At 43.8% G+C, this 24162-nt stretch overlaps 1 protein-coding gene across 3 annotated transcripts in view; it reads right to left on the bottom strand.

The window, feature by feature from the left end:
- SYT3 (synaptotagmin 3) overlaps positions 1-24162 on the bottom strand; it is a 318843-nt gene that overhangs the window by 233440 nt on the left and 61241 nt on the right. The window contains exon 1 of one of the 3 annotated variants that reach the window (XM_044294268.1): positions 24019-24053. The exons of the other annotated variants lie outside the window; for them this stretch is intronic. The gene's annotated coding sequence lies outside the window, so the exon portion shown is untranslated. Of the gene's footprint in view, positions 1-24018; positions 24054-24162 lie in introns of those variants that run through there. 3 annotated transcript variants of the gene reach the window in all.

Consider the following 24162-nt stretch of genomic DNA (forward strand, 5'->3'; position numbering starts at 1 on the left):
CACACCCGCTACTGTGTATTTCCAAGTCTAATTCTGTCACTAAACCCATACCTGTCACCCAGCGCCTAAATACTAGGCCTCAAATTTAAATCCCTCTAAATCTCTCGTTACCGTTGTCCTGTTGTAGCTGGGAAAGTTATTTAGTGTCCGTCAAAGCACATTTTTTGTTCTGGGTTGAAGTACAATTCCCAATTTAGCAATTTCATAATTTAGTGGTTTCTGCTATATCAGAGCTATTTGAAATCTATCCCAAAAAGGGTATATAATATTGAAGGTGCACATAGGGTCATTCAGAATAACTTCACACACACCCGCTACTGTGTATTTCCAAGTCTAATTCTGTCACTAAACCCATACCTGTCACCCAGCGCCTAAATACTAGGCCTCAAATTTAAATCCCTCTAAATCTCTCGTTACCGTTGTCCTGTTGTAGCTGGGAAAGTTATTTAGTGCCCGTCAAAGCACATTTTTTGTTCTGGGTTGAAGTACAATTCCCAATTTAGCAATTTCATAATTTAGTGGTTCCTGCTATATCAGAGCTATTTGAAATCTATCCCAAAAAGGGTATATAATATTGAAGGTGCACATTGGGTCATTCAGAATAACTTCACACACACCCGCTACTGTGTATTTTCAAGTCTAATTCTGTCACTAAACCCATACCTGTCACCCAGCGCCTAAATACTAGGCCTCAAATTTAAATCCCTCTAAATCTCTCGTTACCCACCGCTGTACTGTTGTTGCTGGGCAAGATATTTAGTGTCCGTCAAAGCACATTTTTTGTTCTGGGTTGAAGTACAATTCCCAATTTAGCAATTTCATAATTTAGTGGTTTCTGCTATATCAGAGCTATTTGAAATCTATCCCTAAAAGGGTATATAATATTGAAGGTGCACATAGGGTCATTCAGAATAACTTCACACACACGCTTCTGTGCATTTCCAAGTCTAATTCTGTCACTAAATCCATACCGGTCACCCAGCGCCTAAATACTAGGCCTCAAATTTATATCCCGCTGAATTTGAATACAATACATTGGGCCAAATAATATATTTGTTGTTGTGGTGAACCATAACAATGAGAAAAACATCTAGTAAGGGACGCGGACGTGGACATGGTCGTGGTGGTGTTAGTGGACCCTCTGGTGCTGGGAGAGGACGTGGCCGTTCTGCCACATCCACACGTCCTAGTGTACCAACTACCTCAGGTCCCAGTAGCCGCCAGAATTTACAGCGATATATGGTGGGGCCCAATGCCGTTCTAAGGATGGTAAGGCCTGAGCAGGTACAGGCATTAGTCAATTGGGTGGCCGACAGTGGATCCAGCACGTTCACATTATCTCCCACCCAGTCTTCTGCAGAAAGCGCACAGATGGCGCCTGAAAACCAACCCCATCAGTCTGTCACATCACCCCCATGCATACCAGGGAAACTGTCTCAGCCTCAAGTTATGCAGCAGTCTCTTATGCTGTTTGAAGACTCCGCTGGCAGGGTTTCCCAAGGGCATCCACCTAGCCCTTCCCCAGCGGTGAAAGACATAGAATGCACTGACGCACAACCACTTATGTTTCCTGATGATGAGGACATGGGAATACCACCTCAGCATGTCTCTGATGATGACGAAACACAGGTGCCAACTGCTGCGTCTTTCTGCAGTGTGCAGACTGAACAGGAGGTCAGGGATCAAGACTGGGTGGAAGACGATGCAGGGGACGATGAGGTCCTAGACCCCACATGGAATGAAGGTCGTGCCACTGACTTTCACAGTTCGGAGGAAGAGGCAGTGGTGAGACCGAGCCAACAGCGTAGCAAAAGAGGGAGCAGTGGGCAAAAGCAGAACACCCGCCGCCAAGAGACTCCGCCTGCTACTGACCGCCGCCATCTGGGACCGAGCACCCCAAAGGCAGCTTCAAGGAGTTCCCTGGCATGGCACTTCTTCAAACAATGTGCTGACGACAAGACCCGAGTGGTTTGCACGCTGTGCCATCAGAGCCTGAAGCGAGGCATTAACGTTCTGAACCTGAGCACAACCTGCATGACCAGGCACCTGCATGCAAAGCATGAACTGCAGTGGAGTAAACACCTTAAAACCAAGGAAGTCACTCAGGCTCCCCCTGCTACCTCTTCTGCTGCTGCCGCCTCGGCCTATTCTGCTGCTGCCGCCTCGGCCTCTTCCTCCGCCTCTGGAGGAACGTTGGCACCTGCCGCCCAGCAAACAGGGGATGTACCACCAACACCACCACCACCACCTCCGTCACCAAGCGTCTCAACCATGTCACACGCCAGCGTTCAGCTCTCCATCTCACAAACATTTGATAGAAAGCGTAAATTCCCACCTAGCCACCCTCGATCCCTGGCCCTGAATGCCAGCATTTCTAAACTACTGGCCTATGAAATGCTGTCATTTAGGCTGGTGGACACAGACAGCTTCAAACAGCTCATGTCGCTTGCTGTCCCACAGTATGTTGTTCCCAGCCGGCACTACTTCTCCAAGAGAGCCGTGCCTTCCCTGCACAACCAAGTATCCGATAAAATCAAGTGTGCACTGCGCAACGCCATCTGTAGCAAGGTCCACCTAACCACAGATACGTGGACCAGTAAGCACGGCCAGGGACGCTATATCTCCCTAACTGCACACTGGGTAAATGTAGTGGCAGCTGGGCCCCAGGCGGAGAGCTGTTTGGCGCACGTCCTGCCGCCGCCAAGGATCGCAGGGCAACATTCTTTGCCTCCTGTTGCCACCTCCTCCTTCTCGGCTTCCTCCTCCTCTTCTTCCACCTGCTCATCCAGTCAGCCACACACCTTCACCACCAACTTCAGCACAGCCCGGGGTAAACGTCAGCAGGCCATTCTGAAACTCATATGTTTGGGGGACAGGCCCCACACCGCACAGGAGTTGTGGCGGGGTATTGAACAACAGACCGACGAGTGGTTGCTGCCGGTGAGCCTCAAGCCCGGCCTGGTGGTGTGTGATAATGGGCGAAATCTCGTTGCAGCTCTGGGACTAGCCAATTTGACGCACATCCCTTGCTTGGCGCATGTGCTGAATTTGGTGGTGCAGAAGTTCATTCACAACTACCCCGACATGTCAGAGCTGCTGCATAAAGTGCGGGCCGTCTGTTCGCGCTTCCGGCGTTCACATCCTGCCGCTGCTCGCCTGTCTGCGCTACAGCGTAACTTCGGCCTTCCCGCTCACCGCCTCATATGCGACGTGCCCACCAGGTGGAACTCCACCTTGCACATGCTGGACAGACTGTGCGAGCAGCAGCAGGCCATAGTGGAGTTTCAGCTGCAGCACGCACGGGTCAGTCGCACTACAGAACAGCACCACTTCACCACCAATGACTGGGCCTCCATGCGAGACCTGTGTGCCCTGTTGCGCTGTTTCGAGTACTCCACCAACATGGCCAGTGGCGATGACACCGTTATCAGCGTTACAATACCACTTCTATGTCTCCTTGAGAAAACACTTAGGGCGATGATGGAACAGGAGGTGGCCCAGGAGGAGGAGGAGGAGGATGAGGAAGAGGGGTCATTTTTAGCACTTTCAGGCCAGTCTCTTCGAAGTGACTCAGAGGGAGGTTTTTTGCAACAGCAGAGGCCAGGTACAAATGTGGCCAGCCAGGGCCCACTACTGGAGGACGAGGAGGACGAGGATGAGGAGGAGGTGGAGGAGGATGAGGATGAAGCATGGTCACAGCGGGGTGGCACCCAACGCAGCTCGGGTCCATCACTGGTGCGTGGCTGGGGGGAAAGGCAGGACGATGACGATACGCCTCCCACAGAGGACAGCTTGTCCTTACCCCTGGGCAGCCTGGCACACATGAGCGACTACATGCTGCAGTGCCTGCGCAACGACAGCAGAGTTGCCCACATTTTAACCTGTGCGGACTACTGGGTTGCCACCCTGCTGGATCCACGCTACAAAGACAATGTGCCCACCTTACTTCCTGCACTGGAGCGTGATAGGAAGATGCGCGAGTACAAGCGCACGTTGGTAGACGCGCTACTGAGAGCATTCCCAAATGTCACAGGGGAACAAGTGGAAGCCCAAGGCCAAGGCAGAGGAGGAGCAAGAGGTCGCCAAGGCAGCTGTGTCACGGCCAGCTCCTCTGAGGGCAGGGTTAGCATGGCAGAGATGTGGAAAACTTTTGTCAACACGCCACAGCTAACTGCACCACCACCTGATACGCAACGTGTTAGCAGGAGGCAACATTTCACTAACATGGTGGAACAGTACGTGTGCACACCCCTCCACGTACTGACTGATGGTTCGGCCCCATTCAACTTCTGGGTCTCTAAATTGTCCACGTGGCCAGAGCTAGCCTTTTATGCCTTGGAGGTGCTGGCCTGCCCGGCAGCCAGCGTTTTGTCTGAACGTGTATTCAGCACGGCAGGGGGCGTCATTACAGACAAACGCAGCCGCCTGTCTACAGCCAATGTTGACAAGCTGACGTTCATAAAAATGAACCAGGCATGGATCCCACAGGACCTGTCCGTCCCTTGTCCAGATTAGACATTAACTACCTCCCCATAACCATATATTATTGGACTCCAGGGCACTTCCTCATTCAATCCTATTTTTATTTTCATTTTACCATTATATTGCGATGCTACCCAAAGTTGAATGAACCTCTCCTCTGCCTGTGTGCTAGGCCTAAATATATGCCAATGGACTGTTGCAGTGGTGGCTGACATGAAGCCTGATTCTCTGCTATGACATGCAGACTAATTCTCTGCTGACATGAAGCCAGATTGTCTGTTACGGGACCTCTCTCCTCTGCCTGGGTGCTGGGCCTAAATTTATGACCATGGACTGTTGCAGTGGTGGCTGACGTGAAGCCTGATTCTCTGCTATGACATGCAGACTGATTCTCTGCTGACATGAAGCCAGATCGTCTGTTACGGGACCTCTCTGCTCTGCCTGTGTGCTAGGCCTAAATATATGCCAATGGACTGTTGCAGTGGTGGGTGACGTGAAGCCTCATTCTCTGCTATGACATGCAGACTGATTCTCTGCTGACATGAAGCCAGATTGTCTGTTACGGGACCTCTCTGCTCTGCCTGTGTGCTAGGCCTAAATATATGCCAATGGACTGTTGCAGTGGTGGGTGACGTGAAGCCTCATTCTCTGCTATGACATGCAGACTGATTCTCTGCTGACATGAAGCCAGATCCTCTGTTACGGGAGCTCTCTCCTCTGCCTGGGTGCTGGGCCTAAATTTATGACAATTGACTGTTGCAGTGGTGGGTGACGTGAAGCCTGATTCTCTGCTATGATATGAAGACTGATTCTCTGCTGACATGAAGCCAGATTGTCTGTTACGGGACCTTTCTCCTCTGCCTGGGTTCTGGGCCTAAATTTATGAAAATTGACTCTTACAGTGGTGGGTGACGTGAAGCCTGATTCTAGGCTATGATATGAAGACTGATTCTCTGCTGACATGAAGCCAGATTGTCTGTTACGGGACCTTTCTCCTCTGCCTGGGTTCTGGGCCTAAATTTATGAAAATTGACTCTTACAGTGGTGGGTGACGTGAAGCCTGATTCTCTGCTATGATATGAAGACTGATTCTCTGCTGACATGAAGCCAGATTGTCTGTTACGGGACCTCTCTCCTCTGCCTGGGTGCTGGGCCTAAATTTATGACAATGGACTGTTGCAGTGGTGGCTGACGTGAAGCCTGATTCTCTGCTATGACATGCAGACTGATTCTCTGCTGTCATGAAGCCAGATTGTCTGTTACGGGACCTCTCTGCTCTGCCTGTGTGCTAGGCCTAAATATATGCCAATGGACTGTTGCAGTGGTGGCTGACGTGAAGCCTCATTCTCTGCTATGACATGCAGACTAATTCTCTGCTGACATGAAGCCAGATTGTCTGTTACGGGACCTCTCTCCTCTGCCTGGGTGCTGGGCCTAAATTTATGACAATGGACTGTTGCAGTGGTGGCTGACGTGAAGCCTGATTCTCTGCTATGACATGCAGACTAATTCTCTGCTGACATGAAGCCAGATTGTCTGTTACGGGACCTCTCTCCTCTGCCTGGGTGCTGGGCCTAAATATATGCCAATGGACTGTTGCAGTGGTGGCTGACGTGAAGCCTCATTCTCTGCTATGACATGCAGACTAATTCTCTGCTGTCATGAAGCCAGATTGTCTGTTACGGGACCTCTCTGCTCTGCCTGTGTGCTAGGCCTAAATATATGCCAATGGACTGTTGCAGTGGTGGGTGACGTGAAGCCTCATTCTCTGCTATGACATGCAGACTGATTCTCTGCTGACATGAAGCCAGATTGTCTGTTACGGGACCTCTCTGCTCTGCCTGTGTGCTAGGCCTAAATATATGCCAATGGACTGTTGCAGTGGTGGGTGACGTGAAGCCTCATTCTCTGCTATGACATGCAGACTGATTCTCTGCTGACATGAAGCCAGATTCTCTGTTACGGGACCTCTCTCCTCTGCCTGTGTGTGTGCTGGGCCTAAATATATGCCAATGGACTGTTGCAGTGGTGGCTGACGTGAAGCCTCATTCTCTGCTATGACATGCAGACTAATTCTCTGCTGACATGAAGACAGATTCTCTGTTACGGGACCTCCCTCCTCTGCCTGGGTGCTGGGCCTAAATATATGCCAATGGACTGTTGCAGTGGTGGCTGACGTGAAGCCTCATTCTCTGCTATGACATGCAGACTGATTCTCTGCTGACATGAAGCCAGATTCTCTGTTACGGGACCTCTCTCCTCTGCCTGTGTGTGTGCTGGGCCTAAATATATGCCAATGGACTGTTGCAGTGGTGGCTGACGTGAAGCCTCATTCTCTGCTATGACATGCAGACTGATTCTCTGCTGACATGAAGCCAGATTCTCTGTTACGGGACCTCTCTCCTCTGCCTGTGTGTGTGCTGGGCCTAAATATATGCCAATGGACTGTTGCAGTGGTGGCTGACGTGAAGCCTCATTCTCTGCTATGACATGCAGACTAATTCTCTGCTGACATGAAGACAGATTCTCTGTTACGGGACCTCCCTCCTCTGCCTGGGTGCTGGGCCTAAATATATGCCAATGGACTGTTGCAGTGGTGGCTGACGTGAAGCCTCATTCTCTGCTATGACATGCAGACTAATTCTCTGCTGACATGAAGACAGATTCTCTGTTACGGGACCTCTCTCCTCTGCCTGGGTGCCGGGGCCTAAATATCTGAGAATGGACTGTTCCAGTGGTGGGTGACGGGAAGCCAGATTCTCTGCTATGGAACCTCTCTCCAATTGATTTTGGTTAATTTTTATTTATTTAATTTTTATTTTAATTCATTTCCCTATCCACATTTGTTTGCAGGGGATTTACCTACATGTTGCTGCCTTTTGCAGCCCTCTAGCTCTTTCCTGGGCTGTTTTACAGCCTTTTTAGTGCCGAAAAGTTCGGGTCCCCATTGACTTCAATGGGGTTCGGGTTCGGGACGAAGTTCGGATCGGGTTCGGATCCCGAACCCGAACATTTCCGGGATGTTCGGCCGAACTTCTCGAACCCGAACATCCAGGTGTTCGCTCAACTCTATTGATGACCTACAGTATCCTAAGTACAGGTCATACTTCTTGAAAATGTTTATAAGATACAACAAACATCAGTCTATAAAGGTTTTTCCTTTGAACAGTCCCTTTTCTGAACAAAGAATTGTTGGTGTCTATTAAAATGATGGTGCAGATCTCTGATCTGGCTTACAGAAAGTGATCTCAAGTGAGGATCCCACTCTGTGAGGTTCTTATGCCTAATACAACATTTCAACAAGGATTATGTAGATATGACAAGACTTTTGAATTCACATGAACAATTGATTTATGGGCAATTCGAAATTCCAACCATGGGCATACATACCAATGGTGCCAAGATGACTACCATTGTGTAAATTAGGAAAGAGCACCAAATGAGTTTCCCCATCTTTCTTCTCCATTGTTAAAATAAATATAAACTCTCTACAGGGATCTCCACATTAGCAAGTAGTGAAAGTCCCTTTTTTCACCAAAACAAAAGTCAGCATTAGAACGGGGCTCTATTTTTTCTTGCTCCTCTAAATTTGTCCAAGCTCTCTATTATTGTAGCTCTTCATTGTAAAAGTCAGAAGCAACCCATAGAGTTACCCACAGGGTAAAAAAATTTAAAAAAATAATAATAATGCAATCATTTAGGATGCAGCTGATTGCCAGTGTGGTGAGATAAAAAGATTTTGTTTTATGCTTTGTAAAGACATTTTTAGAATGTCTTTTAGTGTGATTTTTCAGAATAGGCTGCCATGTGTGTGGAAATGTGGAATAAAACTATTTCTGGCTATTATATGACTTGGATCTGGCAAGTTAAGCTGTTTTTTCCTCTGCAATCTGTCTGTAATCCTCATTTTATCTGAGGTGGTGGGCAAAGACTAGCTGATCATCATGTTGGCCCATACACAGGACATGGATGTACAGGGGATCCTGCTTCCTAACTCTCTGTGGCACACCCTCAGAAGCAGCAGAAGTAATAGGGGGCATAATTCAGCAAAACTTAGGCTACTTTCACATCTGCAGCACTGTGATTCGGCTGCAAGTTCCCGCAGAGAATGCCGGGAATTGGCCAGACACAAACCACAGCGTGCCATGGTTTGTGTCTGGACGATTCTCAGCATTTTTGCTGGAAAGCGGCCGGATCTCTGCCGGACCCCATTATACTTAATGGGGCCGGCGGACACTCCAGTTGCATGCAGTAGTGCCGGATCTAGAGAGTTCCAGCAGGCTATTCTCAGCCAGAACAGCCTGCCTGAATACACACTGCAAACGTGAAAGTAGCTTTAGCAGTTTAGATGTGAATCTAGCAGTTGATTAAGACAGTAAATGCCCTACAATCCAGCAGCAGTCTCTGTTTCAGTCTCTGCTTCTCCCTGACCCCAGCAGCCTCACCCCTCCTCCCACTCCATAGACTTCTATTTAATATGATACCCAGAATCAGTGTATACTAAAATATATATTTTTTTGAAAATGAGATCAAACAAACATAATTAGATAAACATAATTAAGGCATTATTTTCTAATTATTTTTGTTTGATCTTATTTTCAATAAATTTCATATATTAGTATACGCTGATTCTGGGCATCATTGCTTGTTCCCTAGGGAACATTTTTGTAGGTGTTATTGATATGTAAAAATTCCCTAGCTACTGTTTGAGGCTTGTTTGTTCTATTTAATACGATCCTTCAGTGAGCAGGCAGCCTGTCCACTAAAGACGGATTGAGCAGTGAATTAAGAGTTAGTGAAGAAAAGGAGGGAGCAGGAAGGGGTCTGATAAGAGGAAAAGGTAACATCTTTCTTTGATTAGAAATAGATAGACAAAGTTTTTTTTTATAAAGTATGCTTAATAACTTTAATTAACTTTAAAGCTGTGGAACAGGTTTTTGGAAACGTGCACATGAAATAGGGAACATAAATAATGTCTACTCTATTTAAAAACTGATGTGTAGAACAACACAGTCTATAGCGTCACTAGTCTATAGAGAGCTCCAGCAGGCTGAAAATAGCAGTGGGAACAGGTCTAAAGATCTTCATTCACGTGTTTGTGTTTTGAACGCCATTCTGAACTCCATGTTTACTGACATTTTTATAAAATTATATACTGACTGTACCATTTTGAAAAGTAGATTTTTGGCTACCTGTGGGCTCTTGTAAAAATAGAGAACCCTTAGTAACAGTTTCCAACCGCGGACTGTTTTAAGCTGAAGTAAGAAATACTGCACCTTAAAATGAAACCCTTTGCAATTAGCCTGTTTAAATGTGTTGGGTATTTTCACTCCATATAAATCCAGTAATCTTCTCTCCACAGCAGCACAAATAAAGCCTGTCTCCCAAGTGTGAATAAGTATAAATAAATATGTGAAACGATGAAAAGCTTAGTGAGAAGATTTCCATTAGAAAGATAGACTTCTGCTGTCTCAGCTTAGTAAATGCATTTTTCTGGCTTTATTGAAAAAAAAAAAAAAGGTTTCAATAATCCATTGATGGTTCTTAGACAGCTTTACCCAAAGGGCATGTTCTCCCTATGTGTGAAAAATCAAGGAAAACCTGTCAACCTGAAATGTATTAAAATATCCTTCACCATTATAGTAGAAGTCAAGCAGGAACAAATCAAAGGAAGTTTGTGCACTGAAAGATACATTTTATCAAGAACATGGACATTATAACTAAACACAGATGTTCCAATATTGTTAATGGGGGCCCATAGGAACGATATAAAATGTAGTAACGATAGAAGATCTGAAAATATTTGGGGAGATGGCAGATTTATCAAAACCAGCGCCTTCTGTGCTGGTCTTGAAATCCCCTGCCCTGCCAGGGAGTGCGCCTAATTACGTGCATCTTCCAGCAGTCCATGTGCCTAAACAAAAATCTATGAGCTGCTGTAGACTTTTGGCTTCAATGAAGATTAATTTGTTGCAGTGGTTGGTCATGTCCCCTTCCCATCCTTGACACGTCCCCTTGGATTCCACTTCCAGGTATTTTTTTTCAAAAATGTAAAAAAAAAGCCACAAACATGCAGTTTCTGGTGTCAACTAAATGATTAGTTTTCTAATCTGGTAGGACCAGACTTTGACACTGGGATGTGTCTCAAAGGTCTATCTAAAAGCAACCCAAGTTCAAGCTGATTTAGAGCTACTATTGACAAGACTATCATTTTCCACAAGTATCTTAGAAATGATCAATATATGATCTATTGCCATGATAATTATAGCAAAATTTAGGAATCACTATATATAGGTCATTTGAATCATTTAGTGGGGCTGTACAGTGGAGACAGAGGGAAGCTCAGTCTGACTCCTGAGACAGCAGTCTCAATACTGACTCCTGCAGAGGTTTAGGCCTTGAAGATAATTGCAGGAAATTATGGTTTCTGAACAGAAATGTCAGGAAGGAATATCTTAGTCCTGCATTAGCTCGTAGCTCTCTGTACTCTCTAGCTGCTTCAGCAGAACGCACCTCATTCTCTTGTGTTCACAGTTCTTTACTCAGGACTGGTGCCTACTAAGTTTTTCATCACACCCTACTGCTTGGCTGAAATGTTACTATGCTTGGCTGAAATGTTAATGTTATCTAATAAACACTCTGGACTCCTCCCATAAAAGTTACATAGCCATGCACACATGTCTACGCTGTTGAGTCAGACCAGTGTCCATCCCTTCCTTATCAATATGGCATCTGGGAACTACTGACATCTACGTACTCTTAAACTTGACCCATGTGGGGAATACAGCACTCCCATGCTTTCCGGCTCCAATATAGTATAGCTGCTTCTGACCTTTACCAACATGGTGTCTGGGGGGCTTCAGGGGTGTCTCTGTAAGATTGGAAAACCCAAAACAATGTCAGTTTTTTTTTGTTTTCCACCAGTTGATTTTTGCTTCTGGTTTCGTACACAAGACCTTTGCTGTTCCTCTTCACATTTAGGGTCCATTCACACGTCCTGTTTTTTTTCATCCTGAAAAACGGTCCGTTTTTTGCGGATCCGTTGTTCCTGAAAATGTTTCCGTATGTCATCCGTATGTCATCCGTTTTTTGCGGATCCGCAAAAAACGGGAGCATGTATACATTTCAATAATCAAATAAAGTTGTTTGGATTTCTTTGAAAAAAAATTGAAAAAAAAAAAAATAAATAAATAAATAAAAATTTGTTATGTGTTTCCAGGAACGGAATCCGCAAAAAACGGATGGCATACGGAATGACATCCGAATGTCATCCGTTTTTTGCGGATCCATTGACTTTGTATTGTACCAGGATCCGATTTTTCAGGACAAGAATAGGACATGTTTTATATTTAAACGGACATGCGGAACGGAACAACGGAAACGGACAGCACACATTGTGCTGTCCGATTTTTTCCAGGACCCATTGAAAATGAATGGGTCCAGATCTGGTCCTGATCTGTTCCTGAAAAAACGAACAGATCAGGAAAGAAAAAACGGACGTGTGAATGGACCCTAAGTCACAATCGATTGAGTGTTAGCAACAGGAGTTTTGTAACATAGACTATGTCTTAGAAGCAGATCTTAGAATGATGTGGGAGTAAATGGCTTCTTGCAGAAGGTGATTCCACAGGGAGATCAGGGGAAGCATATTGAGTAGGAAGATTATTCTTTATGTGTCTATTATGAACATAAACATAAAGAAAAGTCACTTCACGCCTCTTTAATGTCTCAGTGAGTAGGCTGGCATTTGAATCCCTAATAACATCACAGTCTCTTAGAGAACCAACAGGCACTCTTTATTTATCTACAGTGCCTATAAAAAAGTGTTTGAGCCCTTTTCATGTTTTATTGTGTAGCACAGTTTAATCAAAGTGGATGCAATTAGGCTTTTTGATACTAATCAATAGGAAAGACTCTAAACTGGAATTTCAAAGTGAAAAAAGAATCTCTACAAAGTGATCTACATCTATTCCAATAATCAAGAGCCAAACAAGACATAACTACCTAACACCTCCAAGTCAATATTTAGAACAAGTAAAGGCTTAATTGAATATAAAAATCTGTGCTGATTAATATGATAATATATCTTAGTTGTTATTGGATGAAGCTCTGTTGTTTTTTTCTTCATATGAATGCAATGCAAATGCAAGAGATATACAAATAAATATTAAAATTATGGCTGCCCATAGCCACCAGTATAGGGAGCTTAGGGGTTTACTGAATACTGTTTACATAATGAATACAACAATAAGGCAGTATGTAGGAACGTCCCTTAGTGGAAACTGCAATCTGATATAATGTTATTATTTTAAGGGATTTTCTGGATCATGATATTGATTGCCCATCCTCAATATCTGACTCTGAAGACTCCCACTGATAAGTTGTTTAAAGGGCAATGGCAATTGTGTAAGCACTGCAGCTTCCTAATTGTTTACATAGGGCCATCTCCCTGCACACTGTCTACTTGAACTTCAGTATCCTGATCCTGGAAAGCCCCTTTAACTCTGTATTTAAGCAGAGGTTTTGGAGTTCTCTGATCCCTGTAATGATGTGTTTGACCTTTTGTTTTTAAGCCATTTCTGGTTTGTTTTGCTGCTTAGGTTTATGGCATGGGTGGAACTGCCACCATAGTAACCATAGGAACTGCTATGAAGCCTGCGGTGGTGGTAGTGGTGGTGATGTGTGTGTGTGTGTGGGGGGGGGGGGGGGGCTCCCCTGCAAGTACACACACAGTAAAAATGATGACTGTCTGTGTATCCATTATGGTCCAGGCCTCATACCCATCCATGCTATTACATGGATCATCATACAAGGGACGGGGCTTGTCTTTGCCATTCAATAAGAGAAAGCCATCTCTGGAGTGTTAGCCTTGTGGGCCAATGGGGAGTGAGTTTGAAGTGACACAGGGATGTCAGAACCAATAAAAAATCAAAGCTGTGTGTGCGTAAGGCTGCTTAGATATCAGAGCAGGGGCGTAACTACAATAGCGGAGGACCATGCAACTGCTATGGGGCCCAGGGCAATAGGGGGCCCAGTTGGGATTATTTCCTCTTCTATTGGGGGTGAAAACTTGGTCAGGACTCTACCCTCTAAAGAAACAACTTTTAGCAAATGAGGCAGTGGAAAAATGGCCCAATGGTCATTGAAAGGGGTTTAGGTGGAAAATCTTCTGTCCTGTGTGGGGGCCTGGTTTGATCCCTGCTATGGGGCCATTACTTCTCTATGTACACCATTGCATCAGAGCCACGTCTTAGAGGAGCTTATGACTTTGATACGTGGCCTGGTGCTTCTGCTGCTGTTCCTGATCTTAGCTGGACTGAACCAACCTCAGGACATGGAACTGACCTTCTTGCTGCCAGCTGGAAGTACTTTACAATGGCAGCATGGAGGTGGAGTACCAGATAAGCCCATGTCATAGATGTGCGGATGATGGGTGTAGCAGTAGTGTATCTTTGGAGCAGGCCTAGTACTTTCAGATATATAAAATGCAGGACCATCCAGCATCCTCATGGATAGCTTATAGTCTGGACCCTTCTGCTCAATGTGAGTGACACTTCTGGGTTTTTACAAGTGCATGCTAATGTCAGCCACAGCTCGTGTTGTTTGTCATTGGCTGGAATATATTTTTATTTAATGAGAATAAATGTATGTAAATTGTTGCATTGTGTACATATATTACTTACACTGATGCTGAGTAACATCCTGTCTTATACTCCAGTGCTGCATTCATTATTCTACTGGTTGAATAACTGTGTATACACACATTACATTACTTATCCTGTACGGATCCTGAGTTACATGTATTGTATTGTACTCCAGAGCTGCACTCACTACTCACTATTCTCCTCTGCCAAGGTACACACACAGTAATAATGATTAAGTAAGGCCTGGGCTGTAATGGTTGTCTGTCATTCATTAAAGAGGTTGTCTGGGTTCAGAGTTGAACCTGGACATATCCATAATTTCACCCAGGCAGCCCCCCTGACGTTAGCATCGGAGCATCTCATGCTCTGATGCGCTCCCTTGCCCTGCGCTAGATTGCGCAGGGCTAGGGCTCTTTTGTTTACAATAACACACTGCCGGGCGGAAGCTTCGCCCAGCAGAGTGTTCGTTGAAGTCACCGGCACTGATGGGCGTGCTTTAGCGCTGCTCTAGCCGTTTTACAGGCTAGGGCAGCGCTAAAGCCAGCCCATCAGTGCCTCTGATGTCACTGGGCTTCCTGGCAGCCCCACGGAGAGCCGGTACGTCACTGGAACTCCAGAAAATGCCTTTGCCCTGCATGATTAATCTGATTTGGGGGTCTGATCTGAGGTCTACAGATTTGTACATATCTATCTATTTAGAAGGTGCCATGCGATATGTGCCACTGTGCACTTTTTCACAGGGAATTACTTTCAATGAGTCTATGAGCCTCGGATTTAAAATTACAATTTAGAGACTAATCTGTTTAAATGCATAGGCGCAAGAGGATTCAAAAGCCCATTCCAAACTATACATGTAATGAATAATTAATAGAGCACAACACATCCCTGCCCGCCTTGACTGCTTCTCATCTCACGCTCTGCCCTCTTACCTCTGCCACCTCTGGAGATATTCTTGGGCTTATAAACATGATACTGTGTGCATAAATAGGCTGGAACCCATAGCTGCCAGTCAGATGCTTGAAGAATTTTGGAATGTATATTATTGTATATAAAAACATAGGGATTTTGATCTCACAGAGCAACTACATACTGTACAGTGCAAATTTCTACATCAATATTCTAAGTATGTATATAGAAATATAATAGGGGCAATTTTGAGAAATCATGGAAATTAAAAATAAAAGGGGAACACGAAGTGAAAACTATTTTGGCTGCAAAAAAAGGTGTTGAAAGAAGTTGTCACTTAGGATCCCCTTACCTTGGACCAACTTTATACTTCCAAGTCTGATTTGCTTTGGGGGGACAAAAAGTGAAGCAAGCAATTAAGAAAAAAGGGGAAATGCATTTTAATGCATGTAGTTACAAATAAAACAAAAAAAAATATTAAAAGGAGTCTTTTTGAAGGGTCCAATGACTATGAATTGTGTTGTCCTAAAGGATATTCTTTTCTATTAAAGAAGTAGTTTCATGGAGACAACCCCTGTGAACATGCCCTATTAGGGGATAAATATTATTATTATTTATTATTAAAGAGCCATTCATTACATAGCGCTTTACATATAATAAGCAGTGCTCATACAATACAGACAATTGCAGTAAGCATGACAAAGACGAGTTACAGACTGGTACAGAAGGAGAGAGGGCCCTGCCCGTGAGACTTACAATCTACATGGTATGGGAGAAGTACACAGTAGGTGAGGGTGAAGTTGGACATGGCGATATAGAGGCAGCAGGGTCACTGGTTGTAGGCTTATCTGAAGAGGTGGGTTTTCAGGTTTCTTTAGAAGGATTTCACTGTTGGTGAGAGTCTGATATGTTAGGGTAGCGATTTCCAGAGTGGGGATGCACAGGAGAAAACTGTGGGAGGAGGTGATAAGAGGAAAGGAGAGAAGGAGGTATTGTGAGGATCAGAGAGTGCATGGGGGGGTGTATCGGGAAAGTAGCTCAGAGATTTAGGGAGGGGACAGGTTGTAGACGGCCTTGTATGTATTTGTTAGTATTTTGAACTGAATTCGCTGGGCCAGTGAAGTGATTGGCAGAGGGAAGAGGCAGAAGAGTAATAGGGTGAGAGGTGGATTAGTCGAGCAGCAGAGTTGAGGATAGATTGGAGGGGTGCGAGAGTGCTAGATGGAAGGCCACAGAGGAGAATGCTGCAGTAGTCTAGGCGGGAGATGATGAGGGCATGTACAAGCATTTTTGCAGATTCAAAGTTAAGAAAGTGCTGATGAGGGAGATGTTTTTGAGTTGGAGACAGCAGGTGGTGTAAAGGGCTTGGATGTGCGGTCGGAAGGAGAGGGAAGACTCCAAGGTCACTCCAAGGCAGCAGACTTGGTTGACCGGGGAGAGTGTGCAGCCATTGATCATGATAGGTAGGCCTGTTGGGGGGGTTGAGCAAGATGGGGAAAGATGAAGAATTCAGTTTTATCCATGTTAAGTTTTAGAAAGGGAAAGGAGAAGAAGGAAGATATGGAAGATATGCATTGTGGTATTCTGGATAGTAAGGTGGTGATTTCTGGACCAGAGAGGTAGATCTGGGTGTCGTCAGCATAAGAGTGATACTGAAAGCCATGGGACTCTATGAGATGTCCCAGGCCAAAAGTATAGAGAAGAGCAGGGGTCCTAGGACAGAGCCTTGCGGGACACCAACAGAGAGGGAATGAGACGAGGAGTTGGTGTAGGAGATGCTAAACGTCCAGTGTTTGCCAGTGTTGCTGGGATTAAGACCTCATGCAATCAGTTAATATATGAATCAGTTGGAAATTGAAAGGGGTTCTCTCTGATCAGATCACTCCTTTAACTCCGAGCTCCCTAACAGGATATTTTTAAAGCCTTAATTAGACTGCCCAGTTGTTCCCGATAATCTGCCTGGCTAAAGGTGTTGCAGATCACTTGATGAACAAACGAAAAGCACATTCATCAGGTGAAATGATCTGAGGTGCAGATACCTCAATCATCACTTCTGGGCAGCAGATCTTGCCATCTAATCAGCGATCTACTGCCCAGAAACAATGCAGCTGAATGAGGACCAGGGACAGAAATAGCCACCGCTTGTCCTCATATTATGGAGGTGATTGCTGCATGGAAATGGAGTGCTTCACCTCCACCCTTCCTTCCTGACAATTGTTTGCTCATTTGCGTAATGTATATGCGCCTTGAATATTTTACGTTAAAATAGACATAAGTGTATGAATGGTACACATTCCTCTGACTTGACCTCAGTAATTCTTATCTCTATGCTCACTCCAGTTCTGTTGTACACCAATAGTGTAGTTAATAGGGATGGCCAGAGATTAAGCCCTTTCAACTGATTTTACCATAAATGTATGATAGCCGGGGTTCTGATAGTTGGAAGCCCCCCTTCCCCCAATAATGAGAATCATCAGAAAAGGGTCCTCAAGTTCCTTGTGTGAAGGGAGCGGTTGTGCACATTCGTTTCCTGTGTAAATGAGGCAGTGGTGGATAGGCATATTCAAAGCTCCTATAGGACTGATGAAGATAGCCAAGTGCTGTACTACTGTACTCATAGAAGTGAATGGAAAAAAGATCAAAAGTCATTACCACTTTTCTCATGAAGGTCAGACCCCCAGTGATCATACATGTATCACTTATTCTGTAGAGAGCTGATAAATGTGTTTACAGGGGGAAAAAAGCGTTTGATCCCTAACATTACCTAATTATATGTGTATGACATAACTATCCAAAATGTATATTTAATTTGCTTGGATGTAATGATGACAAGCTGACACTAATACTTGATAAGCTGACACCAAATATTTTGTATTTATGGACCTCATTTATTTTCCTGGAAATATAAAGGTTAAATGTAGAAACAAGAAAAGAAACATTCATAATCACAGTACTTTCTTCCCTTCCACCATTTGATTTACATCACCATTAGCATATGATTGGCTGCATTGTGCAAAGATGAGTGAAAGAATATGCAATCTTCAGCAAAACAATGCGCAAATTACCCCCAAGAAATTGACAGGCCAAACCTACATAGGAACCGTTGTTAAGCTGGAACAGAAAAAAAAAATAGTCAAAAGGCAATGAAGCTTAACTGGCAACTCCAAAATGATTCCCATCACTTGTGACATAGTCTGTGTTACAGCTTCATGAATTGGGATCATCACAATGTCTCATCTTATAATAAGCCGGTGATATCGTTGCTGTTCCAGCCCGTATCTACTTCCTTCCAGCTGCCACTATATTTTCTACTTTTCTATTGAAATGTGTTCTCCATATAAGTCAGCAAAATAAATTTGGTAACAGAAGACTATTGAGCGTTATGTCTTCTCTTCCATGCCACTGCAACAAAGGGCTGCCTGGGTACCGATCTATGCCATGAAAGGGTTACTCACACTTGGCGCTAGTGCTTATCGTTCTTTTTATTATGTAAAGCACTAATCAAGTTTTCATTCGCTAAATACCTCTCTGTTTGATTCTCAGTAGGCGATGTCTGCTGCATGCTAAACTGCATCTTGACAAGGAGCCTTGCCAGGAGAGGCGGCTGCGCATTGTGGGACATGCAGACCATTGAGGCTTGCAAAGGTCACCACTTACAGCTATCTTGTCTTAAAAGGCCAGAAACAGCAAATAAGACAACATTTATATTTATATCAACATAGAACAAAACATAGCGCCTGCTCTGTAATGCTAATCTATGTCTAACGTATCCACAGAAATGGCTTCATGATATTCTTTATCCTCTAGCAGGGAAACCTTGGAAGCCTTCTTTTGGAAGTGTCAGGGGTTGTATTTCTAATATAATTCCCATTGTTACTCATATGGGGCCTTACAGAAAAGAATGGTAACTGAGCTCCTTTTACACACAATGGGTCCTGTGGTAGACCTTCCATATTCAAGTGAAAGCCCTTGGATGATCACAGAACGCTTCTTTAAAGAACTCCAGTTTTTTTTATTACAAACCGAATTCCCAAAAAGTTGGGACACTATACAAATCGTGAATAAATACTGAATGCAATGATGTGGAGGTGCCAACTTCTAATATTTTATTCAGAATAGAACATACATCACGGAACAAAAGTTTAAACTGAGAAAATGTACCATTTTAAGGGAAAAATATGTTGAATCAGAATTTCATGGTGTCAACAAATCCCCAAAAAGTTGGGACAAGGCCATTTTCACCACTGTGTGGCATCTCCCCTTCTTCTTACAACACTCAACAGACGTCTGGGGACCGAGGAGACCAGTTTCTCAAGTTTAGAAATGGGAATGCTCTCCCATTCTTGTCTAATACAGGCCTCTAACTGTTCAATCGTCTTGGGCCTTCTTTGTTGCACCTTCCTCTTTATGATGCGCCAAATGTTCTCTATAGGTGAAAGATCTGGACTGCAGACTGGCCATTTCAGTACCCAGATCCTTCTCCTACGCAGCCATGATGTTGTGATTGTTGCAGAATGTGGTCTGGCATTATCTTGTTGAAAAATGCAGGGTCTTCCCTGAACGAGATGACGTCTGGATGGGAATATATTTTTCTGCATTGATGGTGCCTTTCCAGACATGCAAGCTGCCCATGCCACACGCACTCATGCAACCCCATACCATCAGAGATGCAGGCTTCTGAACTGAGCGTTGATAACAACTTGGGTTGTCCTTGTCCTCTTTAGTCCGGATGACATGGCGTCCCAGATTTCCAAAAAGAACTTCGAATCATGACTCGTCTGACCACAGAACAGTCTTCCATTTTGACACACTCCATTTTAAATGATCCCTGGCCCAGTGAAAACGCCTGAGCTTGCGGATCTTGCTTAGAAATGGCTTCTTCTTTGCACTGTAGAGTTTCAGCTGGCAACGGCGGATGGCACGGTGGATTGTGTTCACTGACAATGGTTTCTGGAAGTAGTCCTGAGCCCATTCTGTGATTTTCTTTAGGGTCCATTCACACGTCCGTTGTTTGTTTCCTGATTCATTTTCAATGGGTCCTGAAAAAAAACGGACAGCACAATGTCAGATTTTTTTTCAGGACCCATTGAAAATGAATGGGTCCAGATCTGGTCCAGATCTGTTCAGCAAAAAACGGAACAGATCAGGAAAGAAACAACGGACGTGTGAATGGACCCTTACAGTAGCATTCCTGTTTGTGGTGCAGTGTCGTTTAAGGGCCCGGAGATCACGGGCATCCAGTATGGTTTTACGGCCTTGACCCTTACGCACAGAGATTGTTCCAGATTCTCTGAATCTTCGGATGATGTTATGCACAGTTGATGATGATAGATGCAAAGTCTTTGCAATTTTTCGCTGGGTAACACCTTTCTGATATTGCTCCACTATCTTTCTGCGCAACACTGTGGGAATTGGTGATCCTCTACCCATCTTGGCTTCTGAGAGACACTGCCACTCTGAGAAGCTCTTTTTATACCCAATCATGTTGCCAATTGACCTAATTAGTGTTAATTGGTCTTCCAGCTCTTCGTTATGCTTAAATTTACTTTTTCAAGCCTATTATTGCTATTTTTCCCACTTTTTGCGATTTGTTGACACTGTGAAATTTTGAATCAACGTATTTTTCCTTTAAAATGATACATTTACTCGGATTAAACGTTTGATCTGTCATCTACATTCTATTACAAATAAAATATTGACATTTGCCATCTCTACATAATTGCATTCAGTTTTTATTCACGATTTGTATAGTGTCCCAACTTTTTGGGAATCCGGTTTGTACTTTTTGGCTGGTCAATTTCTAGGTGGTCTTACGATTTCTAGGACAATGGTAACAGTTATATTCATTGCTTTGGTGGTTCTTAGAGTGGGTCAATAAGCCCCTTTTATACACTTAGATCACTGTGGTGGAACCTACACCTGAAGTAGGTTAGAGATGGAAACTCTGGAAGACTTTTCTTGAGAACTCTTGCTCTTATTTATTATCTGAGGATGAACTACCATGGTAATGGTTGTTTTTGCTGCTTATGGGCCTCTTAGCATAGGAGGGTCAGTGAGCTCTTTTTACGCACAAAGGATCATATGGTGCACTTTTCCCCTAAGGTGGGCTCCAGGTGGATACATTGGAAGACTTTTTTTAAAAACATATTCCTACTTGGGTGTCAGGGTTCAAAAGGGAGTGATATAGGAAATATTCCTACTTGGGTGTCAGGGGTTTAATTGAGGTGGCAGCAGTTATATTCATTGTTATGGATTAAACATAAATAGAGCCCTTCTTACATCTCTCACATAAAATGTGCCCTGTGTTGGATCTGAAAGGGCAGAGGCCATCTGTTTACCAGATCCAAAACAGACCGGAGGACCTCTTGTGAGGTATCATTTTCTTATGCTAGAAATTGTGTGGCAATATTAAGGATTTCACTTAAGGGTCTATTACAATTTAGTCAACTCCCTAGTCACATCAGACTTTAGATGTTTAGGTTCATTGAAAGACACAAAATACACCTGTAGATGAACAACAACAAGTAATTACTTATATATATGTAAAAAAATATGTCAAGATTTTTTTCCTACTTATTGAATTAACATCAGTGCAATGTTATTAACCATCTAGCTTCTTGAACACTAAGGTTACAAGGAATATACAGCCAGGTCCATAAATATTGGGACCTGACTGTATCCTCAAGGGTTTCCACAATGACATTACTGTGGTTCATATGTCGAAGTGAGGTAATAAAATTCAATTAGTCAATGCCTTCAGCTCCGGGGAAAACGAGGAAGAAAAGGTTAATATAGTGATTGAGATGTCTAAAGGTGGCCACACACATCAGACTAAAGTTAATGAAAACAGATAATTTAACCAGAATGAATATTTTTGGGATAAAATTTAACAGCGGACAATCGTTTTAGCCACCACTGAAAGACCATTATTGTTCAAAACAAGTTGGTCACGTTTAATGTCCCCCATCAATCACAAGGGCTCCTGGATTGCCTATGAGAATGGAGAAGTGGTACAAATGCATGACCACCACTTCATTCACTTTTATGGGACTGTCAAGCACAGGGTTCAGCTATCTCTGTCAGTCTCACAGAAGTGACGCATGTTTACTATGGCTCCATACATAGGGGACTCTGTAATCCCCTGTTCTTATGATCAGTGGGGATCCTCGTGTCATGTGGATAGGTAATAAATGATACTTGGGGGTTGTCTTTTGTCATTTCAAATCTGCAACCTGTGGAAAAAAACAAGATCTCTGAGAGAAAGGTGAATAGATTATTAATAAATGACAGTGCCCAAAAACATTACACAAAGTTCACAGGCACAGTGTATCAGGCCTCCCTGCCAATCAAGTGCAATACTACCACTGTGTCCTCCTATTTGGTAGAGGGATTTTTTTGTTTCTTTTGGGATCTTAGGGTCTGTCGGCATACTATATTATTAGAGGGAGTCCTCTGTTTCGGATCCTCATCTTTTGGCCAGAGTAGACAATATTTACAAAGAGCATCTCTCACTCTGGAGGACCTGCCCTGTCCTACATTACACTGATAACTCACTAAATTGAATGGGCACTGTTCAGTGCTCCTTTTCCCCAGTGGTGTCACTACAGGGAAATTATACACTCACTACCAGATTTCCCCACAGATTACAGTTGAATTAGGGGTCCCAGCTGGGGAACACCTTCTGATCATCTTACTGTCAATGAACCCTTCTTGCAAGTAGGGAGTTTCCAAAACAGAGACATTTCCTAAGTTAAAGGCTATGTACACCTTTGTGGGGGGGGGGGCATTATTTTTTATTATTGCATTGTGCTCATTTTGAGCAAAAAATATTTTTTTAATTGGTCTTTATTAAAAATATGGCATCCAATTTTCTGTACAGAGCTAACATGCTCTATTAGCGCCCTTTGGATTTCCTGTCTTTTACGTCAGATCAGGAGCAGACAGACTCCTTATCTCTGCTCTATGACCTCCTAAGAACTCATTATAGCTCAGTTCTTATCTTACTGATAGGAATGTGGATAAAATAAGTGTTTCTGACCTCTTAGTTAACTAGAGATAAGGCTTATTAGATGACAGACATAAAGTGAAAGTACCAGTCTCACACCTAGAGAAACAGTTAAGCCTTTGTGACAGAACAGCTCAATATTTTTAATAAAGGCCAAGTAAAAAAAATTTTTTTTTGCCAAAAATGAGTATATAAAAAAATTGCCTCCAAAGGTGTATATAGCCTTTAAAGAGGTGCATCACAATTCCCTCTTGGTTAAATGTTTCATTCACTTTCAACCTTAAGTTGGACATGCAGATGAATGTCGCCCTAACCTGCATAATCCCTAATAGCAGAATTTGTTTTTGGGGAGATAAGGCCCTGCCAGAAGATTCTAGTAGTGGCTTCCTCTCTCAGCAAGCAAGCATGTATATAAGGGGATAAAAAGCTACAGAAGTCAGCCAAACGAGCCTTTGTCCAAAAGCTATCTTGTGTTCATTGTTGGCTTTAGACTGCTGCCATACAGTCAGGCTTTTTTATGCAGTTTTTGAAGCTGAAATCAGGTGTGGTTCATAACAGGTATTACAGGCAGATATAATGTGAGTGTGTCGCTGCACCCTTAGGTGTTCAGTGATGGTTTCTAAAAATCAAGAGAGGCAGTGGCTACATAGGACAAAAGAAGAACAAGAGAATTATCAACAGATGTTTCCGCCTATCTCCAAGCCTGAGATAAAGCAGTACAACAAGCGTGTAAGCAAATATTGGCCTCTGTGAGTGTCCGAGAGCCCTTATAACACTTTTGACAGTCTGTCAAACTGAACTACGTCTCTGGCTGACATCAAGCTGCTGCATGCCAGTTTACATTAAATAGGCATGCATTATACATCTGACCGCTGACACAATAGACTGCAGTCTTTTTCTTTCACTGCACTGCAGCTCTTTCCAGTCTTTTCATGTGCAAGAAGAGATATGGACAAGAAACATGCATGAAGAGAGACTGACCTGGAGAAAGCTTCCCGGACAGAAAAAAATTAGAGTCTTCTAATCTTTATTCTAGGAAACAAAAATTAATAAATGTGAAGATTAACTCCTAGTATCCTCTCTTAGTGGCCTAAAGTAAAGTAAAGACCTGGAATATACCTGGGG

The sequence above is a fragment of the Bufo gargarizans genome, chromosome 5, assembly GCF_014858855.1.
Source record: "Bufo gargarizans isolate SCDJY-AF-19 chromosome 5, ASM1485885v1, whole genome shotgun sequence".
Taxonomy (NCBI): Eukaryota; Metazoa; Chordata; class Amphibia; order Anura; family Bufonidae; genus Bufo; species Bufo gargarizans.